General features: G+C 49.0%; 1 long non-coding RNA gene across 1 annotated transcript in view; it reads left to right on the forward strand.

The window, feature by feature from the left end:
* Nucleotides 1–530: 530 nt before the first annotated feature.
* The window catches only part of LOC121492872, a 91,030-nt gene continuing 77,646 nt past the window's right edge, over nucleotides 531–13,914 (forward strand). Inside the window, exon 1 of the long non-coding RNA XR_005988326.1 lies at nucleotides 531–867. This is a non-coding gene — a long non-coding RNA (uncharacterized LOC121492872). The remainder of the gene's footprint in view (nucleotides 868–13,914) is intronic.

Consider the following 13,914-nt stretch of genomic DNA (forward strand, 5'->3'; position numbering starts at 1 on the left):
GCGCAGCGCCAGCCGAGCCATCGCGGGGCGCGGGGCTCGGCGGGGCCGGGCCGGGGTCACCGGGCGGCGGGCTCCGGCTGCGCGGTCGCGGCCCCCAGGGGCTGCGGCATGGGCGGCGGCGCGGCCGGGCCGGGCCGGGCGAAGGATGCTCCGCGGCGCTCCGCTGGCGCTCCCCGCTGCCCGGCCCGGGCGGGGCGGGGCCGGGGGACCGGCGGCCGGAGGGCTCGGGGCTCGCGCAGCCACGGCCCGCGGAGGGAGCTGCGGGCGAGCGGCGGGGCCTCGGCGAGCGCGCGCCGAGCTAGTCCCGGGAGAGCAGCCCCCGAGCGCGGGGCCCACGCGCAGGTCGCGGCTCCGCGGCTCCGCGAGGCTCGGGCGGCCGCCGCCCCCGCCGCCCCAGGGCCCAGCTGCCGCCGGGCGCGCGCGTCCCCTGCCCGCCCGCCGCCCGCCGCCCGCCGCCCGCCGCCCACCGGCCTCGACGCCGGCCCGCGCCGCGCATGCGCCCCGTCCCCCCCTTAAAGGGCCAGCGCGTTCCCGCCGGGCCCCCCGCCTCCCGCGGCCGGACCCGCGCCCCGAGTTCGCTCTAGGAGGGGAGGGGCTGGTCCTCTCCGCTCTCACCTCCCGCGGGGACTGTACGACGTGCCGCACGGAGCGCGAAGTGCGCGGAGATGCCGGGCTCGGGAGGCCCGCGGTCGGGCATTTCCTAAAGGAAGCAGCTCGCGGGGGCCCTAGAGGGTCGGAGCGAGAGCCCGGCCAGGAGGACCCGGCCCTAGGCGGCAACCGCAGTCTGATTTCCCGCGGGACCTCCTGCGGGTCTCTTCCCCCCGCGGGCCTCGGTTTCCCCCTCTGTCAGCCGAGCAGTCACACCTGGTGAGCGCGGGCTCCTCAAAGGGGGACCTCTGGGGGGTTAGGGTCACGACCTAAGGTCTGGAAGCGAAAGGGTTAAAAGGCACCCACCGGCTCCACCCCAAGTCCTGCACCGGTGGGATGAGGGTGGACCCTGCACCGAACCACGTGGTGCCCCCCCCCCCCGCCGCCGCCCGGGGCAGAGCAGCTGCTGTGCCCCAGGGTTTGGGGACTGAGCGACCCACGACCCCACGGGAGTGTGAGGCGACGTCCTGCAGCCGGTTCAGAAAGGGGGAAGCTGTGCGTGGGCTCAGGACTGCGGAGACCCAAGGCAACCTTCTCTTCCCCTCCGCAGAAGAGTAACACGGAAAAGACAGGAGCAGGGAGCGGAAGGAAAGAACTTTCTAAAAGGAGACAGCTAAGCCCCCCTCTCTCCCACCAGGAGTTAGTATGAATGACAGTCTCGGGGGTAAAGCAGACCCCTGGGGCCTGGCCAGATGCCGAATGCTTTGGTCTGTGACTGCCCTGTTTCTCACCACCCCCCTCACTGGCACCCTGAGGCTTCCACACCTGGGCTGGGACAGAGAAGGCCTTGGAGAATCCGGAGGTGCTCAGTGGCTTCTCGTCTGTTCCCTAAAGTTATCCCTGGTGCCTGAGCTTCCTAGGTTCCCCGAGCTCCAGTAGCTCCCTCTTGCTGCCTCCAGTGTCAGAAACCAAGGGTGATGCGTGATGGGAAGGGTCATGGGACTTCAAGAAAGCTAGTTAGGAAGAGATCCTCTTAAGCTCACTGAGGCAGGAAGACTCTGAGCATGAAAACCACCAGGCACCAGCAGCTACAACCTACTCATTGTGTAGATGGGGAGATGGAGTCTCAGGGAGTAATACCTTCAAGCTCACATAGCTAATAATTTGAACTGAAGCCTTACTTCTTCAGACACCTTTCACCCTGCACTTTGCCTCTTGTGCTAGCTAAGCAGTTGTTGCGGTAGTTTTAAAATGTTGGCAAGTTCTTTACCACTTCTCTTTCCAAAAGATGTTGGCTGCTTTCCCCTCCCCTTGACTGTGGGCTGGACTTAGTTACTGGCTTCTAATGAACAATGTGGTGGAGGTGATGCTAGATAGCTCTTAAGCTTATGTCATAAAAAGGAGATGTTCCTCCTATCTCTTTCTTACTTTCTCAGGACCACCACCCTTGAACCTAGACACCATGCTGTGAGGAAGCCCAAGCCACATGGAGAGAGGACATGAGGTGCTCTGTCTGACCTCTCCAGCCAGGCTCTCAGCTCACAAGCAACATCACTCATCAGATGGGTGGTGAACTGATTTTACTCCACCACCAACTTTGAGTCTTCCAGCCAGGGTCCTAGACGTGGGGCAGAGACAAGCTAACCTCACTGTGCCCTGTCAGAGTTTCTCTCCCACAGAGATTGAGAGATAAGAAGCAATTGTTGATGTTTTAAGCCAGTAAGTTTTGGGGTACTTTGTTAGGCAGCGTTCGATGATTAATCCTGTGAAATGACACTTCCTGAAATGACAAATAATAAAATGGATTTGGAGTATTTTTTAAAACATTCCACCAGGAAGTAGTTACTGAGCACCTTCTGTGTGCCCGGCTCTGTACTAGGCACTGGGGATTCAATGGTGGACAAGAGGAATGTGAGCCTTGCCCTGGCAAGGCTTATGGTCTACTACTGGAGGAGATGGTTAAACATTATTCTAGTAAAGTGCTTTGTCAGAGGCTTAGTCTCGGAAGCTATGGGAGTACATACCCGGGGCAACTTGCCAGTTAAGTGGGTTGCTGGGGAAAGAAGAAATGAATTCGGTACAAGGCCAGCATGATCTAGCCTAGAGGATTTTCTGGGACATATTTGTAGAAGGAGGAGGGGAGAGGTGTCAGGCAAGGTGGGACGGGGTGTGCAAATAGATGAGAAAGTGGTGAAACTAGAGAGGGATATGTCTTAATCTCATTTTAGCAGAAAGCTGAGAAAGGACAAGTATCTTGCCTAGGGTCGCACACCTAGTGAACTGGGCCCAGATCTTGGGTCTTGCTTCAGACCCTCCCACAGGTCCCCATACCTATACCAGGAAACAACACCTCTAATGACAGTTTGGTTACTCCCTCATTTGGCTCAAAGCTCTTATGACTAATATTTCTTTTGCTGCCTTTACAAAAACTCTGGAAGAAATTTGGATGAGTTTATTTCCATTTTAGAGATGGAGAAATGATGCAGGGGGAAGCTAGGCAGCTTAAGTATCTAGTTTAGGAGCTGGCATGTCAGGACTGATAGGTACTAATGAGGTACTTGGATGATGACAGGGATGATGATGGTAATGATGCCTAGGTCACATCATATCTCACTTATTATTGTCACACCAGGGATTAATGTTCTGGAAACTAATACACAGTGTCTTAGGGAATCAACATTGGTATTAATCTGCTCCAACTCATTTTCTTGCGACACTGGAACCACAGTCAGATTCCTGGAGAGTCTGGTTGACTGAGTTCGGGTTCTGGGCCCACCCCATTGGCTGGAAAAGAGTAGAGCAACTTTGTGAGCTGCCCCCAAAAGACCTCAGGCAGTGCAGGCAGGGGACCGCCCTCAATGAAAACAGGACACTGTTAATAAAAGAGGAGCGTGGAGGGGCGCACCTGTAGGTGTGTTTATGAAAGGCAGCCAACTCTATGTCTGCACTGTCCAATGTAGTGGCCAGAAGTCACACGTGGCTATTTACTTCAAATGACATAAAATTAAAATTCAGTTCTCAGTCACACTAACCACACTTCAAGTGCTCAATAACCACTTGTGGCTTAGAGCTACTGTGTTGAGCAGCACAGATTATAGAGCGTTATCATCATTGCAGAGGATAGCACTGCTGCAGGATTCTTACTTGCAATTCAACTGTTTCTTTTCTTCATTTCATACAATGTGGATAGGGAAATACCAAAAAAAAAAAGATGAGTCAGAATCTTCACTAACTTATTTATCAAACATAAACTAAGTATCTGCTTTGAACATTGCAGACAATGTTCAATTCATTGTTGTAGGCACCAGGATGCTGAGAGGGACTTTGGAGATCTCCTGGTCCACTGGATCGCATGTTAGAATCATCAGAGAGCTCTTAGAAGTACTGATATTCAGGCATCACCCAGCAGAGACCCTGGTGAAAATGGTTTGGGGTGGGTCCGACAGACCCATAGGGGGGAAAAGCACCCCAGGTGATGCTAACATGAGGCTGGGCTTGAGAAGCATTACAATCTGGTCTGGCTAGGGAAGTGATTTGCTTCAGATAACCTGAAAACATGAATCTGTGTCTGACCTCAGGGTCCTTATGATAAGATCAGAACTCTCTGTGGATGTGGGACCTATCTGATCAAATGTGAAATTCTTAGAGAAGAACAAGACAACTCTTCCTTAATCCAAAGAGAATCCAATTCACTTCAAATAAAGTACCAAAAGAACTCCTGGTTTTAAATCACTTTTTTTTCTCAAACAGTTTGCATGTTTTGTGCCTGGAACTGCATTATTCAGCAACTTGGGGAAATCCCTATAAAAATAGTGCCTGTTCTGAGTACCTAGTGTAGGTCAGGCACTTCATATGCAGTTTCATTTAATCCCCAGGACACTGTTACAAAGTGGGTTTTGCTGACACCAGTTTATAGATAAGCAAACTGAGATGCAAAGAGGATAAGGATTATAACTTGTCCAAGTTGGTACAGTGGGGATTCCAACTCCAGATTTCTTATTCCTTCCCCTTCGCCACCCAGCATCTACCCGATAGCCAAGAGTGCAGGGCAGCTAGCAGACAGTGGCATTGTGCTCGTCTCACAGAGTGAAGAAGTGACATGCAGTTCTTTGTGTGTCAGGGATCACCCTGGAGCTAATGTGACCCAAACACTGTCTTCAGTGAGAGTATCGGGGGCCTGCAGGGAAGGGGGGTTCAGGGATAAAACAGATGAGGGGACTTGGAGCAGAGTTCTCCTTTTGCTTAATGGTTGTGTCTGGATTCCTTTTACTAAGAGGTTTGGAGGAAATAGCTAAGAAAAGTGTTGTACCTGGAACAGTGAGCTCTTTGACACCTAGCAATTATGACAGATGCTTGGTATAAGCATTATCTATTCTTGGCCTGGATCCCTGTGGGCTTGCAGAATGTCTGTGTTGCCGTGTATCTTTGCAATCTGAGTCCCTGCCTGATACTTCCTGGGCAGCCTGGCCTCTGGGAGCTGTGAAGGGACAGGACTCATTGTGTCCATTCCAAAGGACTTGAACAGTGGGGAATATATGTCTCCCCTGCCATTCTCTGCAGGCCACCTCATATAGTAATGGAAAATCCTGGCCTTGGAGAACAGTAAAGACTGCACTTGGAATGGCTCAGGGCTTGTCTGTATGGCATTCAGCAGGTCTCTGTGGGAGCCAGGCCACCACTGGCCATAGAAAGAGCATGGACTATCACAGCCAGAAAGACTGTAAGAAGATATTTCCAGGTTTCATTTCACAGATGGGAAACTGAGGCTCAGTGACCTAACAGGACTTATTTTGAATTACAGCCAGCTAGAGGCAGGGATCCCACTTGCAGCCAGGTCTTCCTTCTGGCCCGGTATGCCTTCCTTGATGTCTTCACTAGCAGGGGAAAAGGGATAGTAGATGAGCCTCTGAAAACTTTGCAGTGGCAAGAGGTAGAGATGGTATTTTCACATTTGCTTCAGGTGTGGCCGAGCTGTGTGTGTCAGTAGTTGGGTGTGGACTGGGTGTGTGTTTAGGAAGTCTCCATTCAGTCTGAAGGACTGGAACACGACCCTTCTCATTTTCCAGGCAGATCACACTCCTCTAGACTTGCATCCTCCTGTTAGGAAGCTGGCATTTCCTTTGACTTTCTTCTGCATGCACTAGAGCAGGTGTTTGGCTGGTGGAGGGTTATCGAATTGGTCAGCCAGGAATGGCTGGGCTGCAGTAGTTGCTCCCAAGCAGTGGCCAAGACTCTGGCAGTCCCAGAAAGAATTGAAAGGCCAGTGTCAGCCTCCCCTGCTCATGGGAAGGGCCTGAAGCTTGATGACAGGGAGATGCAGAGGCTGAGATGTTGATGTATCTTGAAGTCTAAATCAAAACCATTTAAAGTCGTGGGACTATGTATAGATCCCTGAGATGGGCTGGGTTTGTTTGTTTGTTTATTTATTTATCAAGATTTTATTTATTTGAGAGAGAGAGAGAGAGAATAAGCAGGGGTTGCTGCGGCAGAGGGGGAGGGAGAAGCAGACTCCCCGCTAAGCAAGGAGCCCCCTGTGGGGCTTGATCCCAGGCCCCTGGGATCATGATCTGAAATGAAGGCAGAGGCTTAACCAACTGAGCCACCCAGGCACCCCATGGGCTGGGTTTACTTCTTAATCCTGGGCTTCCAGGGAAGACTTCACTTTAGTTCAACAATTTCTGAACGCCTACTATGTTGCACGGCATACCCTGAGATGCAAGCATATGCAGGACATTACCTGATCTTCTGGGCTATAACTAGTGAGACATGTCCCCATAACTTGCTGAGAACTTGCCGTGTGCCAGGGCTTCTTCTACCCATTATTCTATGTAATCCTTCCCTTAAGCTTGCAAATAAGGATTCCAGTTCCCCATTTCTCAAATGAGAAAATGGTCTCAGAGAAGCTAAATGACTTTCTGGGTTTTAGTGAGTGGGTGGCTAAGCCAGGGGTCAGGGCGTGTGCCTTTTCTGCTGTACCAGGATGCTACCAGCTAACTACAATACCTGGCAGAGTCAGGCCAATGCCCAACACAAGCTCAAACAAGGTGTCTGAAGAGTATAGTGAAGGGAGAGATTCATTTTAGTTTGGGCGACACCGTTTGGCCTTAGGCATTGTTGAAACTTGAGGCTGCATAATTTTTTTTTGCTGCGGGCAGTGCCCTGTGCCTGGCAGGAGGTTTAGCAGTGTCCAGGGCCTCTGCTCACTAGATGCCAGTAGCAAGTGCCCCATTGTGACTCCTGGTGTAGAATCACAGGTGGTAGGAAAACAATGGTCTTCCACCTGGGTTGATGAGAATCCTGTAGATAAGACAATATTTGGGCAGTTGAAGAAAGGAAGAAAACATTCATTTTCTTTCCATACGACAAAGAGTTTCCACTTAGATTTTCCACTCTAGTCTTTCCCCTGGCCCTGCGGCTTGCCTGGGTCAGCACACAAAGCAAACAGCCACATAAAGTTGCCATGAGACTGCAGTGCATGAGGGGGCCCCTCATGGATTGTAGGCTTCCTCGGTAACCAGGTCCTTCCTGGCCTCTGTTAGTCTAGCCTGAAGTTATTGCCTAGTTTTCATCTCTGGACCCTATTCCCTTTCCAGGGTGTATATGGGGGTGGGCGGTGGGAGGGGGGAGCTCTTAGAGAATCTACTTCACCATCAGCCACCACCACCACCAAGGTCATTCCTCTAGCACTCATTTGGAGTGTGGTTCTGTGTTAAGGGCTTTATAATGGTTAACTCATTTAGCTCTCCCTGCACCCCAAGAAGAAGGGGTTCTTTTTTTTTTTTTAAAGATTTTACTTATTTATGAGAGACATAGAAAGAGAGGCAGAGACACAGCAGAGGGAGAAGTAGGCTTCATTCAGGGAGCCCGATGTGGGACTGGATCCCAGGACCCCAGGATCACACCCTGAGCCAAAGGCAGATGCTCAACCACTGAGCCACCCAGGCATCCCATGAGGAAGGGGTTTTTACCATCCCCATTCCATGGGGGAGATGGCAGCCAGCCAGAAGAAGGAAGCAACACACCCAAGTTCATGCCTATGTGAAATGGCAGAGGCAGGATTTGGACCCAGGTGTTGCTGAGTCTCCTCTCTTAACCTCTGTATGCTACTGCCTCCTAAGAGTGCCCTTCCCTCATTGGGCAGCCCACTGGGCTTTATGTACCCTTGTGATGAGCTCCCAGCTAGCCCCAGCAGGCTTGGCGGTGGTTGGGACGGGGGTGGTTAGGACTGGGAAGACTGTGGGAGGAAAGACAGTGTTTCTGGTGGATCCTCCCCTGGTAAAGGACAGTTATCAAGCTTGCATGGTGCTTGGCTATCAGGAGGGCTTCCTGTGAACAGGGCAGAGCGCCCAGTCAGGCTGCAAGACAAATGGGTGACATATGAACTCCAGATCAGCACACAATGGGCTCATTATTTTGCATCTGCCAGCAATGAAATAATACTCCATTATTGTAGGAGGCACAGCATAAAAATAAGTACAATATTTGGGGCTGGGATCTGAGATCATTTTATCTTTTTCCTCCCTTATCTTAGGGGTCATGGTCCCTTTGGCACCATTAGTTTTGAAGCTTGGGCATTTTAGATGCCACGGAGTCAGACCAGCAGGTGCAAACAGACTCTAGATGAAACTCTTAAAGATATCTTGACATCCATGTTCTCTCTGGTTCACAAAGGACCCTTGTTCCATTCCTTTGTGCTGCAGAGAGAGACAGGGAGTGAGTGATGGGACAGCTGAGGTGTCCCTGGAGATGGGACAGAAGCGTGACCTGACCTGCTCTCATCCATCACAGATAGGCCGTGGTACAGACCACATGAGATGGTCAGGGCCCAAGGTTTCAAAAGAGTCAGGAATAGAGCAGCATCTTGATAGCATTTGATGGATGTCCTAAAGCACTGCTTCTCCAGCTTGAGTGCATCTCAGAACCAGAGGGGGCCCCTTGCCACACAAATGGTTAGACCCACCCCCAGAATTTCCATCAGGGGTGAGCAGGGGATTTGGCAACCTTACTTTTTCAAAAGCCTTTCAGGGGTGTGGGGTGGCTTAGTCTGTTTCGTCTGCCTTCAGTTCAAGTCATGATCCTGGGGTCCTGGGATGGAGCCCTGTGTCAGGCTCCCTACTCAGTGAGGAGTATGCTTCTCCCTCTGCCCCTCCCCCTCCCCATGCTCTCGTGTTCTCTCTCTCTCTCTCTCTCAAATAAATAAATAAAATCTTAAAAAAAAAAAAAGCCTTCCTGCCAATCTTCCTGTTTTTGCCCATCTCCACCCTCACTTCCAGAGGTGTTGATGCCTCATATTTGGGGCGAGCCACATCTTTTCCTGGCTTTTCCCAGCATTAGTTGAGTATTTAAGTTTCTCTACTAACTAAGCCATTTGCTAATCCACCATCTACTTTTCCACATTCCAAATTTTGTTGGTATCATTTCCTCTCCTTGTGCTTTGTCATCATGGGTTTATGGTCTCCCCCTCATTTTCAAAAGTCCACATCCCTTTATTGTCATTTTAGTGTAGTTTCAGGAGGGAATGGAGTGCACCACATCCATTATCTTGCCTCTTGAGCCCCAGAACAGCACTCTGAGACATGCTGTGGCTGGTTATCACTGTGCCTCTTTTATAAGTGAGGAAACAGACTCAGAATGTACTTGACCAAAATCTCCTTCTGCAGATTCCATATTCCAGGATCTTTGCAAAAGAAAAATAGTTCTAACACATTCTGGTTTCCCCAAGTATTTTGGCAGAGTTTCTCGCGTTGGCTCCTCATGGCAATCTGACGGAGCAGGCAAGGCAGGTGTTCATCCCTGCTTCATGACTGTGAAAACAGATCAGGAATGGGAAGGGACTTGCCCAGGGTAGCACAGCTGAAGGTGCTTTGAGCTCAGACTTTCCAGGTTCACGTACAGGGCCCTTTCTCCTGCTGACTTTGGAATAGTTCTAAAGACATTTCCAGATAACAAACCATCTAATTACTCAACAAATATTTGTTGAGTGCCTACTATGTACCCCAAACTCCACTAAGTCCTGGGCTTATAAGAGGAACAAGATGACTGGGAGCAGCACATGCTTCCAATGCCACCTCCATCCCAGTCGCTCATCTCAGAGGTTGCCTCTAAACACTTCTATGCCTGCTTATGGCCTTCTTTTGTCTCTTCCTGAGGTGCCAGAGCATGAAGACCCTGGTGGGACCCTCAACTAATGAGGATGGGAGTGGATGGGTAAGCCATTGAGCTTCCTCGCCCTTCAGGGGGGTATATGTTATAAGGCACATTCTATACAATCCCGAGAGGGTCCTCCAGGACTGAGAATCCGTTGTGCACACTGGTAAGTGTCTATTGTAAAGTATAAAGTGTCTATTGTGTCTATTGTAGTGTAAACTATTTACAGCCTGCCTTCTTCACTGTCATTTCCCTGTTTGCTCACCTATGTTTCCTGGGATCGCTTCCTCAATAAGCAACCTACTCTCAGGTCCTTATCTTAGGGTCTGTTTTTTTGGGGAACCCAAACTAAGACCTCAGGCTTCTTCTTCTTCTTTTTTAAAAGATTACTTATTTATTCATGATAGAGAGAGGCAGAGACACAGGCAGAGGAAGAAGCAGGCTCCATGCAGGGAGCCCAATGCAGGACTCGATCCCAGGACTCCAGGATCACACCCTGGGCCAAAGGCAGGCGCTAAACCACTGAGCCACCCAGGGATCCCCAAGACCTCAGGCTTCTAAAGTCCCTTTTGATTTGTAACTAATGGTCCTGTTCCCTGCTGTTCTCCATCACTGAGGGCACATGTACCTTTGCCCCCAGTAATGTAAGCTGCAAGAAGGCAGGTCCTTTTGTTGCACTGTTTATTGCTGTGTCTCTGCTGTTTAAAATATTGCCTGGCATATGGCAGGTGCTCAATAAATATCTGCTGATTCAATGAATACCAATTATGGCTACATTGACCAAGGAGGGGATCCAAGAGATGGGCAGAAAATTGTGGGGTTATATAACAGCAATGTCTTTCTCTTTATTGTGTTTTATAAATAGTCTTAGTGTTCTGAAGACTTCATTCTGGTCATTTTCTCCTCTAGACTGGTGGAAAGAGGTGAGAACCAGTGGCCTTGGCAGGTGGAGGAGTGTGCCTTTGAGGCTGGGCTCAGAGGAGGGAGTGTGAGTCACTAGTTCAGTTCACTCTGAGAGAGTCAGCATCACCAGGGGCTCCAGGAAGAGGCCAAGCTTGGCTTTTGTCAGTTCTGTAGAGAATTTCTCTGAAGATAGGAAGTAGCACCTCTGCTCCCACTGGGGGCTGGTCTAGGTTAATTTTTGGCAACAGTGTCAGGCGCTCATAGATTGAGTGAGATCTTGTATGGAGTGTATCCAGTCCCTGAGTTTTGATTGAATGTGTTGTTATTTTTTTTTTTTAAACTATGTCCCTCCCTAGGCCATCTGGTGGTTGTTGGGTAAAATGAAAATTCATACTGAAAACTTGGTGTTTTGTTTTGTTTTGTTTTCTTAGAGTTTATTCCAGGCCAGTAACTCTCCTCTTGGCCTCTAATGTCACTATTTTTTGGCTGTTCGGGTTGGATAGCCTCAGCATCTTGTTTAATCAATAGAGACTGGGAAAAATGCCTTAGGCGGGTATGTAGACTGGCTTTCCAAAAGGATGTGTTGTTCAGTAATGTTGGTGAGAAAGAATATCTGGTTTGTATAACGTTTTACATTTTGCAAAGTACTTTCCCCAAACATTATTTCCTTTCGTTAATATTTTAAGTATTTGCCCATAGAATCACCTAAAAACCTTGCATATCCAGGGATAGATTTAACAAAATATGTGCAAGACCTCTTCACTGGGAACAGCATATCCTTATTGAAAGAAATTAAGGGAAACCTAAACACATGGAGGGCTATTGATCAGAAGACTCAGTACTGCAAAGCTGTCAGTTCTCTCCAAATCAATCTTTAGATTCAGTGTAACCCCAGGAAAAATACTAGCAGGTTTTATTTTATGGAAATTGACAAGCTGCTTGTAAAATTCGTAGAAATTCAAACAGCTAAGAAGAATAAAGATAATCTAGAAGAAGAAAAAGTTGGAAGATGTAGACTGGAAGAATCAAGAAGTATCACAAAGCTCTAGGACGCAGGACAGTGAGGTATTCCTCCTACGGCCCCATTTTAAGTTTTCTTTGTTGTGTGGTTCTGAAGCCTGGGATGGAGACTGTGGCAAGCACAGAGGTCTTTGTTTCTTCCACTTGTTAAAACTAGGCTGGAGTAAGTTTTATCATGGGGTTCCTGCTATACAACAGCCACCACCAGTGATGCGAGGAAACAGCACCAAAGCACTCCTTTGCTGAAGGCTCTGGGGTGGCTTCCTGTTGGAGTAAGGATGTAGTCCCAGCTCCCAAACTGGACTTAAATAAAATGGTCTATGACCTCTGGCCCCCACCTGCCACTCTAACTCAACCTTCTGCCATATGCATCAACCCTTTTGGATGTCTTCAGTTCCTTAGGACTCAGACTCTAGACTTAGATTCCGGGTGTTAGTTTGTCCATTGTTCTTCCTCCTGAACCTCCCCTTTCCCTGCTTGGCCCACTCCTACTTCCTTTCATTCCTTGGGAAGGCTGGATCCTCAGCTCCTTCAACTGGCCACACATTCTCAACATTGCTTCTCCCATTGCTTCTCCCTTTGCAAGCAATTCTACATCTGGTTCAGAATTTCTCCTTCCAGCAACATGAAGACAGGGATTGTGTCTGTCTGGCTCACCACTGTGTCGCCAGCTCCTAGAATAGTGCCTGGCACATAGTAGATGCTTAATCAATATTTCTTAAGCACATGAATAAATAAATGAATGTATGAATTAAAAATCCATACTTGAAAGGCTGGCTTTATAAAATCAAATCTATTAAGTATTGGCAAACTTTACCGTTTGGCAAAGAGCACCAGTTTATGAGGCAGTGGTGCCATGGATGAGGCTGTAGGAGGGCTGGTTAGTGCCTTTGCCTATTTACCAAGTCTGCCCTCCTTGTCTAAATGCTTCTCAGACTGCTGTGCCCCTGGAGAAATAAAGCCGATATGGGCTGGTGGTGTCCTCTTTATGTGCAAAGGACAAGGCATGAACCCATTCTGTTTGGTAAGCCAGAGAGCTACTTTGTTCTGAAAACTAGAGGTTTTATCTCCTTGGTTGATTCTCTCTCTTTTTTTTTTTAAAGATTTTATTTATTTATTCATGAGAGACACAGAGAGAGAGGCAAAGACATAGGCAGAGGGAGAAGCAGGCTCCTTGCGGGGAGCCCGATGAGGGACTCCATCCTAGGACCCCAAGATCACAACCTGAGCCAAAGGCAGACGCTCAACTACTGAGCCACCCAGGCGTCCCACCTTGGTTGGTTCTAGCAGGAAATCATTTGATGGGCTAGGTCAGCAGTGCCGTGGATGCCAGACTGTATTCAGTGGGGATGCTTGAAAGTCCCTGGAGGGTGTTGCCTCCAGAAGCTGTGTTCACTCTCAGTATTACGTGTGAGCATTGCATAAAGTAGGTAATTTATTTATGTGCAGACTCCTGGTTTCAGCTCTGGGTCATAGGATTGAGCCCCAAGTTGGGCTCCACCCTCAGCATGGAGTCTGCTTCAGATTCTCTCTCCCCTCTCCCTCTGTCCCTCCTGCTTGCGCTCTTTCTCTTTCAAATAAGTAAGTAAATAAAGCTTTTTTTTTTTAAAAAGTAGCACCCATAACATCATTCTTTTTTTTTTTTTAAAGATTTTATTTATTTATTCATGAGACACACACACACACACACACACACACACACACACACACACACAGAGAGGCAGAGACACAGGCAGAGGGAGAAGCAGGTTCCATGCAAGGAGCCCGATGCAGGACTCGATCCTGGGTCTCCAGGATCAAACCCCAGGCTGCAGGCAGCGCCAAACCGCTGTGCCACCGGGGCTGCCCCATAACATCATTCTTAATGCTGTATTATGTTCCAAAGAGTGGATATATTGTAATATATTAACTAATCTATTTTTGCGTTTTTAGGGTTTTGCTATTATAACAGTAAGATGAAAATTATTCTAGCAAAATCATTGCATTCATCCGTGATTCTTTCATTGGAATAAATCCAATCAATTTTGAAACTTGATACATCATGCATTACTTAACAGTGAAAGAGTACCAGCACAATATGGGTCATTTTTGATGCCTGTAATTCATCCTGAGGCCTTCTCTTACCATCAGCAACACTGTAGCAGCCTCTCCTTGGTTTAGGCTGCTGATCTCTGAGTGCATGATCACTGGAAATCTAGGGAACCACCATGTCCTCGGATCTTGTCTCTGTGCACAGCTATTTGTTGGATAAACATG

The sequence above is a fragment of the Vulpes lagopus genome, chromosome 6 (genome assembly GCF_018345385.1).
Source record: "Vulpes lagopus strain Blue_001 chromosome 6, ASM1834538v1, whole genome shotgun sequence".
NCBI lineage: Eukaryota > Metazoa > Chordata > Mammalia > Carnivora > Canidae > Vulpes > Vulpes lagopus.